This window comes from Apis cerana, linkage group LG1 (assembly GCF_029169275.1).
Source record: "Apis cerana isolate GH-2021 linkage group LG1, AcerK_1.0, whole genome shotgun sequence".
Lineage (NCBI taxonomy): Eukaryota > Metazoa > Arthropoda > Insecta > Hymenoptera > Apidae > Apis > Apis cerana.
In genome coordinates this window covers 23,549,599-23,568,086 of record NC_083852.1, presented here as the reverse complement: position 1 = coordinate 23,568,086, position 18,488 = coordinate 23,549,599, and the positions used below count along the sequence as shown (strand labels likewise).

Below are 18,488 nucleotides of genomic sequence, written 5' to 3'. Positions count from 1 at the left end.
GATGCTTAAACGGATGATCATCCCGCTTCTACGATCTGTCTCTTAATAAACGGTATTCACCAACGGTTATTATCATCGACCCATGCCTATCTCCGTCTAAATACGTAAGCGTGAATCAAACGATTAGCGCGACACATCCCTTTTGTTATTACCCCCTCTCTCTCTCTCTCTCTTTCTATATATGTATATTTATCTTTGTTCGAAAGTACTCTCCGGTAAGAAGATTTTTAACGGTATAAACGAGCGAGACTTTTTCATCCAGGAAACCGGTTCACCCGGCTACTTTGGAAAACAACGAAAGTACTCGCGCGGTATATTTTATCGAAGGTACACTCCGTTATTACACACCGGTGTCGATGCCGAGTGCACCCGTGTGTTTTATTTGCAACTACAGCCCTGGTTTTCCTTGCCAGCAGCCTTGCCCGAACCGGCCAACGACCGTATCTCTCTTACCTATCCTGTAGTCGGCCGCCTCTCTCTCTCTCTCTCCCCCTCTCCGTCTTTTACGCTCCTTTCTCTTTCGCCGGCCAACCTCCGCTCTTCCAACCCACCTCTCTTTGATCCGTTGTACAGGTAAACTCACGTGAAACGTGCATAAAGCTCCTTGGACGCCTTTTAAACGAGCCTTTTTGACTTGCCACTGTTGACCGGAGGGAGACAGGGGGGAGGGAAATTTTTGCACCTTTCGACGCGGTACAGCTCTCCCCCCCTGCGATTCATAATTTCGAAGGAGGTTTTTTCTTTTCATTTCTGCCTCGCGTAATTAGGGACGAGATATTCCAAAACTGGAGGATTTGATCCTTACTCGGGAGAAAATTGGTGGCAAGTATTCGCCAAAGGATAGAGATCGGAAGGCAAAGTTTCTTTTCTGGAAATTTTGAAATTGGAGAGGAATTCGGGAGAAAGTGTGTATTGGAATATTTAGAATTAATTAGAGGGATATTAATGATCTTGTTGAATTCCGCTTCGGCATTTCGATTATTTTTTACGATATTGCGAGGAATGTTCTTTCCTCGTGATGAAAGTTTTCAATTATTTTTGTGTTATTTCGAGTAATTGTTTGGCTAGGTTTAATCGTTATTCAATTTTTCTCGCAACGCGATCTCTACGAAATAATATCGCATACTTTCTAGTTAAAGCGTTATCTTATATATTTTTAAAGATAAAAGGCGGGAAATTTCTTATGCACGCGGAAGTTTCTATCGATTATTCTCTAGTTATTAAAGTTCTCAATATTTTATTCCGCTTGTTATGAATCTCTGTAATTGATTTGAATAACGCGTGCTTTCGCAATGCGAATATTGTACTTTGGACTCGCGCAATTTTCCTTGATAAATTATCGCGTAAAACTTTCACGATGTTACAAATAAATTAAATCAAATCGGAGAGAAGGGAGAGAGAAAGAGAGAGAGAGAGAGAAAATGAGTGGTCCAACTTTCATTCATCCGGTGAATGTAGGCGATGTATATAACCTATCTTATCAAACGCAACCACTGAAACGGATATTACGATAATGGTATTCTTAGAATATGCTCGTCGCTACACGATGGTGACGTGATCGTATTTGCTATCTGGATGCATCGTATTAAAAAAGAAACGTGTGTCCGATAAACGAAAGGAAAACTCAAAATTAGATATATATACGATATGTTCTGATCGATGTCCTGTTCGAATTCCGCGGTAACAGCAATTATGCTCTAGGCTACCCGTGCTTGTTTGTTTCATTATTTATAGTACATATAAATCGCCAGTCAAAAGATAAACAAAATTGCTAGTTCGATGTATTTCGTTAAGCGAAAATGGTTCGTTCGCGTGGTCAATAAACGTAATTAATTTTACTCAGTCAATTATCGAGATAATTCGACGGTATTCGTTTCGAGGGCATAATTAATGGTCCCGATATGTAAAATAGTTTCGATTCGAAGTATCGAAGGAATCTTTCGCGTCGCAGAGCGAATCGAATGTGGCAGATTAGCGCAAGCTCTCCTCTTCCATATGCCGGTGAAAGATGAACGAAAGAGCGAGACAGCGGGAGGAAGGAAAGCTCGACGAAAAGCGATATTCCTTTGCTTCACGCGCGAGCAACCCGACAGAGTTCCTCGATGACCAGAGACGCTTGCGCACTCTGCTGTCCGCTTCTTCGTGTTGAAGGATGTATCGCGTTACACGTTCGTATCGCGTAACACCTCGATCTACAAAGGAGTGCAATTCTTGCGGCTTGGAACGACGCTTCGACAACGAAGGTATAGATGAATATATACTTCGTATATATTTATGCACATGCGCTAGTGTGATGGCCGATATCATACTCGTTGGATTAGGATGTATCGTTCGCACTTCTCCGGTACGCGCATTTTCGACGCGAGGTACGTCGTATCCTCCTCGACGAGTCGAAACGAGAGTCGTGAACGAGGAGAGCGCGGGCGTATTACTGCCTACGGTATGCATTCCATCGATGTCTGAACGCGAGCTTTCTCTCTCGACACGACGACGAGAGAAAAATACGTGAGAACGGGTATCCGTGTCCGTGTTGAGAAGGTTATACGTTCTCACTTTCAGTGAAACTCCCTGTTGTTTGTTTCGGAAATATTTTTCGCTTCTATTTAGGTTCATTGCTATTCAAGGAGATAGAAAAAAGAAACGGAATTCACGCTCGGAAGAAGATCGAGAGTGAAGGGAGGCGAACGATCGCGCTCTCGTTTCTCCACTGCTCTACAGCCTATGGTAAATCTCACGATCAAGAACGAAAGAAAAAAAGATAACGGCAATAGCCTTCGTGCCAGACAGTATAGTGTTTCGCGACTTCGTGGTCACGCGACACCCCTCGAACCACGAAGGCAGCGTGGTGTCGGCTAAGCGCATGCTTGATCGGACGTGCTCGTGCTCCTTCGTGCAGGCTCGACTATGTTCGTTTTTGTTCGGCTAAGTTCGGAACGACCGAACGACTCTCTCCAGCGCGCTGAATCACAGTCTGGGTCAGTTCGCCGAATGATCGTCGTTCCATGAGGGACGCGTGCGCGTGTGCTCTTCTGTGATCATATGAGTGAATAGCTATTTTATACGATCTTGTGACTTTGGAATTAATGTGTCAAAGTAGTGCTAGTGCATTGAAAAAAGAATATAAATCGAGTAGTGGTGAGAGGGATAATGTTTAAGTGTGCCGCCGAGAAGGCTGTCGAGGTTGCACGGAGTAAGACGAAATTCAGCGAGGAGAATAAGAACGCGTGACAGGTAAAACATAACCTCAATTTCATAGGGACAAAAACTACGGAAGGATAAATTTCTCGTGAGATGTTCTTGCGAATATTGTTCACTTTCGTGCATTTATGCTTTTTTTATCGAAATTTTTTCTTTGGATGTCGTGTTTCGGTAGTATTGGTTACACGAGCGTCTAATAAACTCGTTCTTTCGAACGATGGGTGGCGTAAACGAACCGTGCAACGATATGTTACCCTGAACAATTTAAAAACTATCCTACACGAAAATTACGTACTTTCGATCGCACGCGTGACTTATTTTACGGTTGGGAAAAAAGGGAAAAAACGTTGGAAAGTTGGATTATCGGATATAAATATCTATAACAATTGTTAAAACGTTAATTTTTCTTAATTCGATTTTCGAATGGCCAACTCTCACGTGACCTTCTCTCTGCGCATTTATCCTTGTCGCGAAGTGGCGCTTCCGTTTGCCCTGGCAGGAATGTTCGAGCGTTTATCATTGTGCACGAGTGTCTTTCTTGCTTGTCCACCACGCCTTGAAATCTTCGGCTTTTGATTTCGCGCGGCGAATGGAAATTTATGATGATTGCGTGAAATATTTTCTATATTTCCATAATTCGAATTTTTTTTTTCTTTTTAACGAAAATAAGTAAATTTTATCATCGTTAGAGAGATGGATCGCGTTTTTTTGTTCTTTTTTTAAATGTCAAGCATATATTTGAAGAATCGCGAAACGCATATTATCTTGTAAGGCATGACGAATTATCTCATCATTTTTTTTTTATATGTTATTTTTTGATAACATATTAAACGTATGTTGTTATTTCACCATCTTGTGTCCCGAGTGATTGAGCATAGATAATTCCGAGAAATGTTTATACGCGTATGTAGGAGCTCTATTCCACGAATTTTGTTTATTATGTTATTTGCAATTTGAAAACTTTGAATCATTGTTGTTTATGTTCACTACTTTGTTTGAAATATTTTACGAACGTAAATTAGGAGAAAATTCAATCCAATTTCAAAACATTAATAATAATATATATGAGTCTCTTTTTAAATTTTTCTTATCATAATGCTATATCATATATTTTATTTTTAATTAACGATTTAACATATTATTCGAATAAATACTTAATCCAACGTAATATTTGCAATAAATGAAAACTTTATGATTGATAAATTATTTTGTAATCTTTCTTAATTAAAAAGATAAAATATATCATCATAAAGTTATCATATCTGAATCGAAAGGAAAAAGTAACAATTTCGATAGATATGGATGATTTCATCTCATCGATATAAATTCACTAGCACATTCGAAAAAGGATTTATGTGGAATTAACGAAACTATATAGCAAGTAGTCGGTATTATCAAAGACGAGAGTTTTCAAGTTTCCGATTGCGGGTAAAACTGTGAGACGTAGTCGTTTGTATGCGAGAATTACGACGATAATCCGTACAACGATCGATGTGCTCGCTGTTTCTCTTCTGTCACGCTTTCACATGGTTTATCCGCGTTCCCTCCTGAACCCGTCTATCAAGGAGCTTAAGAAATTAGCATAAATATTCGTAGTTGCTTCCACGCATCTATCATATTTACGTTGGTGTATTTTACGCGTGTGCAAATTGAAAACTAACAGATCTCATAATACTAAAAAGAGAGAAGATTAACTTCGGATATAGCATTGATGTAATATACGTTATATTCGATTTGTATATTCAAGTGTAGGGTTGATTCAAAATATTGTTAGTTAATTGGCCTGTTTTACGTTATACAATTAAAAAAATAACGTATCGTTAACGCAAGAATCCTTTTTTTGAAAAATATTAAAGCATTTTTCTTTTTATTGTTACATATTACGATTTTATTTAAGAAATAATACGATTATTTTGTATAAAATGGCAATAATTTATCGTTAAAGTAACAAAAGGTTCGTTAAATGAATATGATTCATTCCTGTTGATGATTAAAAAAGGATCGTGAGTAAACGTTGATCGAATTGTTGCTACTACGTAGGTAACAAAAAGTTTTCTTAAAATAAAACGGATGAATCAGTTGGATCGAAGTGGTATATGTTCTTGCATTAACAATTTTACAAGCAATTTATTTATTTATTTATTTTTAACGTTCCCATTCGAGTTTAATATAATTTTATCGAGTATTTTCGCATGGAAAAATTAGTCTCGGACTTTCGATCCGTAATGTACGCGGGTACAGTTGCAGTCAAAATTTGTGGTCAGGGATATTAAACGAAGAGGCACGTAGCAAGCGTGAATGGGTTGGCAGGGTGAGCCGAAAGTATGAATGGGCTAATCAATTTCCAGGCACAATCGTGGCATAACGCGTGTCCCTAGTAACCGTGTCCACCGCGACGCAGTGTGCCACAGTGTACACGTGTGTGAGTATAAATTTTCAATTGCAAGTGACGAGTAAGCGGGTAGCCAACAATACAAAACGTTCAACGATACGTCGACCGGCGACACAGCCGTGAGCGCGTTTATAAATGGAGAAATATCGCTCTGTTTGCCTCGATAATCGAAGCTTCGTCGTGAAAGCTATCGGATTTATCGTCACGGCGGAATGCTGTACAAATTTTCCATTCTTTTCCAAACGTTTCCACCGTCTTCCGCGAACAAAGAGAAATTAAAAAAAAAAAAAAACTCGATCGATCGATTTAGAAAACTATTAGATTCTACCGATCATTCGTATCGTTTCGCACGAAACTTATCATCACATATTATTATACATAGCGACGCAAGGTACGCGGAACGAAGACGAGAACGACACACGGTCGAGTGAATCTCGTACAAACTACCGCGTGGATGGTCATTGTGCGAATGATTCAGTGACTAGTCATTCGTGCAAGGTCCCAGTTCATTTCTTCCACAGGCTGGGTTTGCACGAGCGAACCATTGCACGTGTGTAGCGTGCGCAATGGTGTGCCGCCGCGATTGCCGACTTGATTTTCGTCCCGAATGACGCGTGTTTTGCTACCTTGTTTCCGCCGTTGCGAGAAATTGTGCGTTCGTAGTTTTCCTTGTAACCCATTAAACGATACATTTCCGATATTTCTTTTTCTTTCGAATTTTCACGTCGTCGAATTTCCCCCCTCCCCTCCCCCGCATTTTTAAACATTTTTAAACATCGTAATTAAGCGTTCGATCGAGAAAAGTGGAAGAAGACGATCGAGAACGGTTCGAGTTATTTATTTGCCAGTTTTCTCTACGATCGATTTTCCGATAAGCCGCGCCCTCTATTCCGTATAATTTACAGTAATTTGAATATAAAACGTTAATCCATTTTTAATGGAGTGTGCCCTTAATAGCCGCCGGGGATTTTAATAGTTGCGTTAATTGTCCCACTATATTTTAGTTGGGCCACCGGCGGATGCGGGGAATCGAATAAACTGACCGCCGTTATTTTCAAGCGTTCGTAAAAATCCCCTTACACCCCCTCTATATAGCATAAATTACTATCGTTTCGTCTTTTTTATCACGCTATATATATCCATCGAATTTCCACGATTAACGATCCTGTCCAGGACTTAATTATTTTCAAACTTTAATTACTGTTTTTAACGACCGAATCGTTAAAATCGATCGGAATTAACGTAATTTTAAATCGTTATTCCATAAGTTATAGTTTTACAACACTTTCCTTAACGAGATTTATTCTACATAGGATTTCGTTCGTTGCAAAAAAAGAAGAAATTTATCGCGAAATACCGCGCAATTTAACGTTCGGCTGGAAGATGGGAAGAATACACGATTCGTAAGAAAAGTTGGGCGTGAATTCAGTTTCAGACGCGAATTCTTCCGACCGTAAGAGGATTCGGTCAGTTCCTTGTTACTCCGTCCCCTTTCATACGCATTTCCAATGGTAGGCACGTTGTCCATTGGACGAGATCGGCATTCGAAAACGATTCGAATCTCGGTTGTCGGACAATGGTTGTTGCTATTTTTCGACGTTCCACGCGACAGGTTGACGCGCGGCTTTTTCCATCTATTAATAGTCGTTCGAGGAACGCGAAATATACTTTCGGTTGCACGTCCCTCCCGCTGTGACTTAACGCCACGTTCGCTTTCCTTGGACGCGCAGCCTTGCGTTTCGCAACGGTTCCATTCGAGAGGAAAGAAACGGAGTTCCGCGACTGGGGATCTAACTGGGACACAAAGGAATCCTGAGGCGCGTGGTAGTTAGACAAATATTTGTCAAGTGATGTGGCTCACGAGCGCGGTATGCGTGGAACGTTTATTTCAACAAATCATCGAAGATAGTTTGCTCCGTTTCTCCGTGATTAATTATAGATCGTAATTCTTTTTCGGTCAAATTTTAAAATTTGTTAATATTAAAATTATCAAAATCTGTTTTTTATCTCGTTTGAAATCGATCGTGCAATTTTTATCGAATACTATGTAATATCGATGTAATTACGTTTTTTCCAATGATAAAACGTATTTTATTCGTGTCGCAATATCCTCGATGTATCGTTACATTTATTTATTTTTATCGTACCTATCTTAATTATAATCAACGTAATCGTTATTCCAGCTTGGTGTAGCAAGGGTTAATAACAGCACGTGTTTCTCGTCCTTCCGCTTCGTCGCTGCATTCTCATCGCGTTCGTTTCGTTTCAATGAATATTCACACCCGGCCATAATTTCACGCTATTTTTATTCTCGAACGTCGAGAGAAGAATCGAGTCCTTTCCACCAAATCTCCAAAATCGAGCTACGATATCGTTTTCTCTACGCGGCCTTGAAAGCCGATATCTCCAATATCTCCTTCTTCTCGAATTCGAATCTTACGAAATGATCGTGTAATTTCCGTTCGACGCGATGTCGAACAGATTTACAGAATTGTTTTCAATTTTGCCACGGTTCCCGTACCACGCCTATCACACGATGAATAATTCATCTTTTCACCGAGCCGCATAATGAGGCATCCTCGACTCTATCCATTAACTTGATCGCCATTTAACCACCGTGACGAAGCGCCAACACAACGGATTAATGATATTTCAAGATCATCGGTTGTCCCTATATTCCCCGACAATTAGTATCAGAGGGAGCTCTCCTCTTTTTTACGATCGGAAAGTCGAGATCGGCAAGATCCATTAATCTTGATAACGAAACGTCGTATATATATATAAGCCACAAGTGGTTTCTCAAATTCATAGTGTAATCCAGTGTTCTCGCTCTAATCTCTGGAAAATCTTTGGCGGAGATGCGAGAAGTTGACGGCGGTTGTTGACCTTGAGCCTTCTCACCTTCGGTTAGCTTCGGTTCCACGAACCCTTTTTTTCCCCTCCCTTTCCTCCCCAAAGTCCGTTTCCTCCTTTGTCTTCTTTGTAATCGAGGACTCGCAGGTTGCCAGGAACACGTCGAATGGAAGTGCGAAGTCAAATTAGCTTTCGCCGAGGGCGAACGTCTTTCTACCCTTCCTCGGCCTGTCCCTACCAGCTGCGTGGATCTCTTTCCCGTCATTACGGGACTCTTTGTCTTTCTTCTTGGAACTCGTTTCGGGTGCCCCATCGGCTTTCAACGCCGCCACCATCGGCCACCGAGGAAAGGCCTGCCTCCAAACGATCGCGTTCCCCGACGCGTTTTGTTCTCGACCTTCTCTCTCCCCGAGCCCCCTCCTTTCAAGTCCCACTTTCACGCCAAACTCGCCATTTTCACTCTTTCTCCTCGTCCAATTCGCGCTCGAAATTTCGAGCCTCGTAATTGGACCGCGGTTATTTACGCGAGAAGTGAAATTTTTCATCAACTTTCGGCCACAGATTTCCGCGTTGGATCGATGAACGAGGTCGTGTTCCAGGAGGTGGACCCAGCGACAATGATGTTTCTTGGAAAAAGTTTCTTCTTTGTTTCTGTATCGTAACAAAAGAGTTGTTGTTACTTGTTTCCGTGTTTCCGTTTTCGCAGCGCAATAAACGCTAAAGAGAATATGGCTTAACGGGGCTCGGGGACAATTTCGTTTCGGTGTGCAAATAATTGTAAAAAGAAAAAATTGTACAATACAATTTAAAGGAAGGAGTGGAAATGTTACGATTTTCCTCCTACGCTCGGTTAAAAATCGGCCGATATTATCAGAGGGGATCGTCCACGGAAATTGAGATAATTCTTACGCACGACGAATGTCTTTCTCTCTCGAAATTCGGATACACGCGTATTCGTCGACCAATGAGACGCGATTTAGAGAGAGAAAGAGAGGAGAGAATACACGAAGAATTATCCACAGCACGTAGTATCACCTGCGGGATACTTTGGCGCCAGGGGTGTAGTTTCGAAGGGGGTCGGTTTTCCATCGGCGACACCGGGCGCGCTTCGTCCCTCGATCCGACGAGTTTACCCGGCCGATAAAACGGCCTCGGCCCGGCCACACACGCGTCGAGCAAATTGCACGACGGAAAATGCCTTCCTCCTCCTCTGGGTGGGAAATTCTGGCGTGGAACGGTATCCTTTCCACATCCACGTGGATCCTTCGAATAAAGGAGTCGACCAGCTGTAAAACGGCGAGCCGTTATTACGAGGGGACTCGTATACGAGGCCGTCATTCTGGCCTCGCGTTACACCCCCGCGCGGTTTTCCTCGTTTTCCTTCCCTTTTCGCCCATTTTCGCCCAACCCTCCTCCTTCCTTTCGTCTTCCCTCCTCTTTCTCGCGTTCTCCTCCATCTTCACGAGACTCGCTCTCGATGGGAAGCCTCGAGGACGAGAGGGAAAGGCGGAGAGACGGAGAGTAATTGCCGCGGAAAGATCAAACGGGGTAAAAATCATTACACCTTTGAACGAAATAATGGCTTCCTGGGATCGATTCTGTTGTTGGTTTTTCTTTCTCCCGGGGGAGGGGAGGGTATTTGGAGCGAGATTACGGGCGTCGAATCGAGAGGTGGAGGAGAATTTTTATTTCGTTTTAACGTTGTTGAAAGCGAGTTTCGCTCTTTGCCGCATCTCGCGAAATGGGCAAAATAAAGGGGCGAGTAAATTTGGAAAAGGTGAAATAAGAGAAGGATTGTCAATTTTTTCTTTTTTTTTTCTTTTCCCGTAGATAATATCGAATTAATACAAAATACATAAGAAATAGGGACATCTCGAGAATATGTAACATCCTTTCCTACTTTCTCCGCCCTTTTTCCAAAGATGGAATCGTAAATTTGATCACGTTCCCTTTATAACATCCGAACGACCCCTGGGTATTAGAGAGAGGAAAAGATCTTGGACGGTCTAATTTCACTCCGAACGCCTTATCGTATCGCGAGGGTAAGAATCTCGGTTTCAGAGCGTGGTATTTCTCTCTCTCCCTTTCTCTCTCTCTCCAGTCCTTTGTCTTTTTCCCCGGGGTTAGGCTTGTTTCGATGGAGGAAGAGAGGGGACGAAACTCGGAGAAAGCACTCTCGCGAGTAGAGTAAAATGAATTACAATTATTTTGGAAGGAAAACGGGTTACGCTCGGGTGCCACGATAAAAGGGCAAAAATATATTTTTCCTTCTTTTCCTTCCTCTTTCTTGTCGCAACGCGCGCGCACACATGCGCGCGAAAAGAAACGTTTTCTATATTTCTGAGCCCGGTTCCCGCGACTTTCATTTTATTTCTCTCTTTCCTCGTCCTGACCAACCCGTGTGCCTTTGAGCCGGGGACCGTGTGCTTCTGCTTCGAAGAAAATAATCCGAGGGACGTCTGCAAAAAATAATTTTCCGCGCGGCTGCGACGCAACTGCACGCGCAGCATTGTTCCTCCGGATTTAATTTCTGGCCAAAGAAACGACGTGAAAATGAGTGTTTCTTTCTTTTTCACCTTGCTGCTTTTTTCTTCCTTCCTTTCTTTTTTTTTTTTTACCATTTTGCCCCTCGCGAAATGGACAAGAAATTTCTTCCCACGATCGTTGATCTTTGAAAAGATATTTTCAACGATCGAATGGATCGACGGATCGATCTCGTCCCTCGTTTCGAAATTATTGTATCATTATATATCGATACGAAGGATGATTATTAAGCGACCGTAATCGATAATCTAAGTACGTTGATCTAATTTCTTTGTTATTTTTCCTTTTTTTCCCCCCCTACGATTCGATCTCATACGATCTCGTTTTAACATCATCAAAATGATTAAATCAGATGATCCAGCTAACGATCATTCTGTTCAAATCTTGCGAAAAGGGTTAAAAAAAAAGAAGAAGACGAAGAAGAAAAAAAAACAGGAGCGAGATCGTCCGGATTGCCTTGATGCTCGTATTACGCTTCCACCGGTTTACCATATGTAACAAAATATGTATTCCAGAGCGAGGACGAGCGGTGGCTTTGGAAACCTCTCTTCCTCTATCTCTCTCTCTCTCTCTCTCTCTCTCGTTAACAACGCATAATTACAACAAACTAACAACCGCAGAAATTCGGTGTAATTCGATGTCGTTCCCTCGATGTCATCGGCGCGTTAGTTTCGCTGATTACCAAATACACACAGGCATTAGGATCGTTAAGCGATCGATATTGGTTCGTGTTACGTGCCAATTTTTCGTCTCGTTTCGCCGCGTGCACCCGCTATTTTCCTACCGTTCACCAGATCAGCCACGGTAATTCTTTGGAATTAGTATGCGCGAGTTCCTGCCAACGTATAACAACGCGCAACTCGAGTTTAGTCAATCGTTTTGTGCGTTCTTTTTTTTTTTCTTCTTTTTAATTCGAGAAACAATGGGCTATTTCGTTAATGAAAGGTCTTTTCTTTTTTTTTTCCCCTTTCCTTTTCTCCATTCGATTTCGTTAATCCTCGGACGGTGATCTATTTACGTATGGTATCGCGGTGAAAAACACTTTAAGTATCGTATCTTTTTATAATGGCTTTCGTCATCCCATTCCGAACGATGAATCAGCTTGTATCGGCCCAAAGATAAAATAGATATCCGATCGGCGAGTCTTTGTTCCGTTCTTTGTTTTTTTCTTTACGAAAAGCTTTCATTCTTCTCATTTCACAAAAATGTAAATCTTCATATATACTTTGATTAGATTAGTTAGGGATTAGTTGGCAACAAATGTAGCACACTGTGACAGCGTGTTGCGTTCCTCCCAAAAATTCAAAAATTCCAAGTTCCTCATAAATCTGTCAAAACACTCGCTTCTGAAATCTGATACCTCGCGTGCTTTGTGCTCGACTAATTTTACGAGCACTCGTACGAGCTCTCGTGATCGCGGCCCCCTCCGAGTGCCACATCTCTCTCTCTCTCCACAAAATCTCTTCACTTCGCACTCGAAGATTCTTATTTACGTTACATAAAGTGACAATTTTCGCATATCCGATTACTTGCCTCGGAGAATACCCGGTGACCCAGTAACGCGTAAAGTTTCTCTCCCCTGTCCGTTGTCGAACACGTTCCTTAATCGATTCCCAGTCAATTAAGCCGCGAGAGATGAATATCTCGCGTGTAATAGGATATACGCGGAATCCGATTTAATTAACGAGCGCATACCGTCGATGGAAACCTGGCTCGAAAGCATCGTCGCGGGTCTCGGTGCGACGGGATCCCGAATCGTTCGTGGAAAGAATCGCGTGTCGTTCGTTTCTTTTTTCGTGGCGACAAGTCGGGGCAACCGGAAGTCGGCGGCATAAGGGCACTGGGACGCAGGAAGCGAATGGAAGCCGACTCGCCGTTTCGAATCTTACGTTCTCTCGTTTCTTTTTTTACATCTTTTGCATTTTCATTCCAATCGATTCACTCTGATTCTCGAGTCCGTGTTTTCGTCAATATGTTACTGGAAATCGAACGAGGAATAAGATCGAAACTTTTAATATATCTCCTTTTATTTTTATTCTTATTCCTTCTTTATTTATAATACCGTCTCTGTAGTTATCTCATTTTATCCGCAATAGAAATATCCGAGTCTCGTTAACAGTCTTCGAAATCCCTCCTCTCCCGATGCGTACCTACCGCGAAGATATTGCTCAACGCCGTTTGATTAATACATTATCTCGTTATTAGAAATCCCCTTCCGGCCCAGAATGGTCCAGAGTTATCCATTGGCCGTTCGCGAAACGTTGGTGGACGATTTATGTTTATAAACGATGCCACCGTTCATTGTTGGGTCGGATTGTTCACCGCTGTGATTAATCGATTTCGTTGGAGCAAGTGCGGCCCCCGGTGTCTCCGTTTTAAAAAGAGATTTATTAGCGGCGTGACATAAACGGCGATTATGACTTCCATACGTGCTCGTCGATTAATCACCGCGCATTTGCTCGTGGAGCTCGCTTTAAGAACGCGGCACCGCGAATTAACACCGATTGCGAAAGTCGATGCCGTGCGTGCAATCGATGCCTGTGATTAGCCGGGGGATTGATATCGGGGATATTTATCAACGTAACGCAATCCATTTCCCGCTTTTTCTGTTCCAGACTCTTTCCTACTCCGAGTTCAGTGGGGGGGAAAGTATATATGTATATATATATTCGAATCGAATCGCATCATATATGTATAATTTTCGTAAAAGGATTTGTAATAATAATCTTTGGTGCGTTTGGTATTCGTAATTGGAGCTCGAACCACTTCTCGGCCCGATAACGACTGTACTTATACACGAAAGCTTATTAAACTTTTTACAAAGCTTGGAACATCTTCGATACGTTTGAATACGTATGCTGGGATTGGATCATTAAGAATGTCCAAAGTGGAGAACGCGGAGAGTGGAGTCGATCGATTCACCGGGACAATTTGCGACGAAACTCGGCCATTCGATTTTTCGAAGGCACGGCGTGCGCGTGACGCGGACGCATCGCGTGTCCCTTCGCCTCTGGAATCGGTTGAAAATTATCCCCGCCAATAACACGGCGCATTACCATAAACGCTGTCTGTCGGTGTAATTTTCAATTTTGCCCGGCCTTCTTGTTCCCTTCTCTTCTCGACCGCGTGTACGACCCTCGAGCTTCATCGTCGAGCATCGCGCTCGCTTTTTGCACGCGTTTTCCACGTGATTTCTTGCCACCACGGCTCGGAGGGCCCGGCCAATCGAGGCGAAGAAAGGAAAGAAGCTAACGACTTATTCTCGAGCCGACCCGAGGGCTGCTTTCCAGTGTTATCGCGATTTCCAACGATCGCCGACATTAGACGAATTTTCCTCGACTCTTTTTTTTCTACCTAAATAACTGGCTGCTCGAATTTTCCGTTGATTAAACGTTCCAATTTATTTCTCGACCATAATCCAATAATCGAGGTTTATTAATTATAGGTAATACGCGTGGATGACGAATCGACGCGGCGAGAGAGATAATCGAATCGTTTCGAACGAAGTTTTCTTCTGTTGGGAAAACTTTTCCCGTCCGCGACATTTGCAATTATCATTGGAAATTAACGCGCAAGCAGATAACCTCGATGCTGGAAATAATCGCGGAGATCGGTTGAGATTCCGCGCTAAGACCGTATGGAATCCGGCGTCATCGGTGAGACGTTTTACATAAAGAATGAGACGATGGCACAGCGCTTAGTTCCAACCTTGAGAGTTGCGTTACAACGAGAACGGTGGATATCTTGCGGTTTTAGCCGAGCCCTCGGTTGCGCGGTTTTTCGCGCGAGAGTGGAAAAGGGGGGAGCGGAGGAGGAGGAAGAGAATCAAGATTTTTGCAAAGATAGGGGGTGGTCTCCGTTACCGCGTAATTTCGTTGCCGAGTTTCAGCGGAAATACCGCGAAGCCTGACTCCATCGGATTTGCGCCCGCCGTTATGGTGTGCATTACGCCTTGGAAAAAGCGTGCAACATTATTTGCATGCCATTTGCATGCGATTTGCATATAATCTTTAATGAACGGACTCGGTCATCTCGCTTTCTCCTTCCAATGGAAAAAACTACTATTTCTCCACCTGTCGAAAATGTTCGCTTCGTCGATCCCTCGAATCGGTTTAGAAATACCCACGAAATAGATTGCTTTTCGAATTAACGATAAATAGGGGAAGCGCGTCTCGATTATCGATGGATCGATCGTGACGCGATCTCTGATTTGGAAGAGAAGAAAAACGAGTTCCTTTCTTGACCGAAGATTCCTTCGAAATCGGTCAACTCCGCGTTATTCGGTGTCGCGTGACTAATGCAAATGGACCGCGATAATCGAGTATGATAATTAAATTAGAAAGGGAAAGGCGACGATCGAGCCTAATACACCCCTCTCTCTCGCTCGTCCCCACCGCCGCCTCTTCTCCTCCTTGTCTCCGGGAAGCTTCTTCCTTCGCCAGCAGCCGTCGCCGCTCTCCGAACGACCTTGCCCGATCCGACCGTTCATGCTCCGTCCCTCTCAAATATTATCGACCCCTCCTCCCTCCCCGGATCCGGATCACATTCCCGCGAAACGATTTCTTCGTAAGAACGTAATATTCGTCGGACGCCAATTGTCCAGGTATTCGTGGAAACCAGGTTTCGAAACCGTCGCGTATTACCGCTCGTCGGGAAAGTAATTTTCGCGTGGGTGATACAACCGCGACCGGGATTTCAGTCGTTGCAGGGAAAAGCGTCGTTCGCTGGAAAGCCAGCCAATCGAGATAACGACGAAATAATAATAAAGTAACGCGCTGGCGAGGTCGCGGGAATAACGATGGAGAGAGAGGGAGAGAGGGAAGGAGGGGAAAAAAGGAAGGGAAAGAAAGACGGAAAGAGGGGGATAGATGGAAGGAGAGAAATGGAGAGAGAGAGAGAGAGAGGGAGCGAGATTTGGCGGGAGCAGAATCCGGGCCAGACCCCTGCCACCCCCGCACACACGTACGTATGTGCATGTAGCGCGTACGTGTAAGTATATCGCGGTAGAGTAGAGCGCCGTTGGTTTCGCCCGATAATCGATCCCCTTGGCTGGTTCGGTCGCATGCTGGCAAAGGGAACACCGTGTGCGAGCTTACATCGAACGGTTGAAAAGTATTAAGAATGAAACTTGGTTCACACCGTCTGGCTGGCGTCGAAATCAATAATGCCCAGGTTGAACTGGGTTAATACCACGGTACGCTGGTTGGTCAGGAATTTCGTTTCGTTCCGTTCCGTTCCATTCCGTTCCGTTCCGTTCCGTGTTGTCCTTCTTCCTCCGTTTTCCTACGGTATCAATCGAGCCTTCCTTTTCTCTCTCTCTCTCTCTCTCTAGTCTTCCTTCGTCTCGCTTCTTGCTTCTTTCCTTCCTTCCTTCCTTTCTTCGCCCGTTCATTTTTTACCTTTTTTCTTTCATCCTCTCCGTTCTTCGAGAACCGGCCGCTCTTTTTTCCTTTTCCTATATTCTTTCTTTCTTATTCGTTCTCACCTTTGCCTCGACTACGAGCGAAACGTTACGATTTTCACACGTATTCCATTTTCCATCCATAAGCGTGCACGAGACGTTGGTTCGCTCGCTCAACGTTAACGCTTCCGTCCCGACGGTCTTCCTTTCTTTCACCGCCTCCTCCGAATCGCCCCCACTTTTTTTCCCCCTCTCCACACACCAGAGCCCGGACATACGAGCGACCGTATAACGCGGCCGCGCCATTAAATCTAAGTGGCTTACCAGCCTTAAAGTCCCAATAAAAACCGGACGGCGAATTACACATCGACCGTGGGTTGGACTTTGGATAACGCTTGACCTCTTAACCGCTCTCTCTCTCTCTCTCTTTCTCTCTCCATTATCGAGATATCGCGCTATTCCTGTTCGTGTCCGATGGAAAAATATAATATATCGGCCGATCCTCGAGTAACGCAGCTGTCGGACGCTGTTGCGTGTAATTTCATGGATTTCGGTTTAAGCGGCGGTGACACGCGTCGAGATAGCTCGTATACCTGTTCCGTTGAAATTTATTTAAAGATCCGTTGTCCAGAAGGGTCGTCGATTGGAATCGACACACGCGCTGATAGAAAGGGCGGGGGAGGAGGGAAGGATTATCGGATACGTGTCCAGTAACGATACGTCAAACGCGATTTCCGGCCGTTTTTTATAAGAACGATGATAGGCCGACGGTTGGAGAGAGAGAGATATGCGGACGCTCGCGAGGCTGAATCGAGCGTTGATCGTGGCGTCGATTGTCGAAGCGTGCGTACACTCGAGCCGGTCGATAGAGAGACGGCGGGCGGCTTGGCGCGCCTCCGCTTTGTTTGCCCGTAACAACCGTAATTATCTTGGCACCGTGGTTATCTCGTATGAATCATGCTAACCTCGCGTAATGTACTTGTTGTTATTTGACGTTGCCATGCATTCGGCAGCTCTCGACCAGACGTGCAAATTGCCTCTAATTCGCGGATAAGACGACGCGCCAATTCGAGCTCGATCCTCTCCGCAACGAGAATATTTTCCATCTTTCATCCGCTTCTCGAAAATTAAACGCTTACCGTTGGACGCGACGAATCGGAAGATAAATATGTACGTATATGAATTCGACGCGGCGTCGAATTGGAAGATAATTCGCGTGGCAACTTTCGAAGATTTATTATCTTCGAAAACGGAGTAAAAAGGCGGGGCACGCAACTTTTCCACCGACGGAGTTGGCGTTCCGAACTCTGGTTCGATACGGGGAAAATACGGGGGAAATGGCTGGTCTCTCTCTCTGCGGTGCGGGGCTTTTTTCCTTGGATAAATCCTTCAATTACAGGGGGCTGGCGAGTCGGTAAATATAGCCGCTTCCACTGTCGGAGCAGCCTTCGAAAACTTCGTTTCGTCGTCAGAACGACGGCTTTAAGTGATTTATAATCAAAACTGGATTAGGTGGATGGAAAAGCCTTAACTTGTTCGAGCACTCGGAGCGCTCAGCGCGAAGCCCGCCAGTCATTTAAAAGTCTCTTGAAACGCGTTAAATAAACGGACGGTTGAAAAAACGCGAACCTTGTTCAACCGAATAATGTCCATTTAAACTCGCGATACCCCGTTTATCATTTTCGAACGGAAAATCCCCCGTTCTCGATAATCGTTTCTATCCTATTTCGCGTAATCATCTCTATCCTCGTGGACCACGAGACAAACGGGTCACGATCCATTTTTCAGGAACAGAAGAAGATTCCTGGCGAAAAAGAATTGGAAAACGAAGAAATCACACGTCGGGAGAAACGATAAATTCCGGGAACGAAAATCCTTTGGAAGGAAAATCGTGACGAGGCGTCATATCCGTGATGATTTGTTATCCCTGGTGTTCGCAACTCCGTCTCGCGTTGATGGAAAACCGTTGTACCGAGTTTGGCGAGACGGAAAGTCGCGAGGTCGCGTGACGTTCCGCGACATCCGGTATCCTCGCGGCCACCCACTCCTCGTGAGACGGCCGTCAAGATTCTTAACCCCCCAGCAATTTTTTCCCCCCTT

At 43.9% G+C, this 18,488-nt stretch overlaps 1 protein-coding gene across 4 annotated transcripts in view; it reads left to right on the top strand.

The window, feature by feature from the left end:
- The window catches only part of LOC108002061 (plexin-A4), a 263,093-nt gene that overhangs the window by 24,671 nt on the left and 219,934 nt on the right, over positions 1-18,488 (top strand). Inside the window, exon 1 of one of the 4 annotated variants that reach the window (XM_062086165.1) lies at positions 2,963-3,231. The exons of 2 other annotated variants lie outside the window; for them this stretch is intronic. The gene's annotated coding sequence lies outside the window, so the exon portion shown is untranslated. Of the gene's footprint in view, positions 1-2,962; positions 3,232-5,037; positions 5,621-18,488 lie in introns of those variants that run through there. One more of the 4 variants, XM_062086190.1, reaches the window with a different exon arrangement.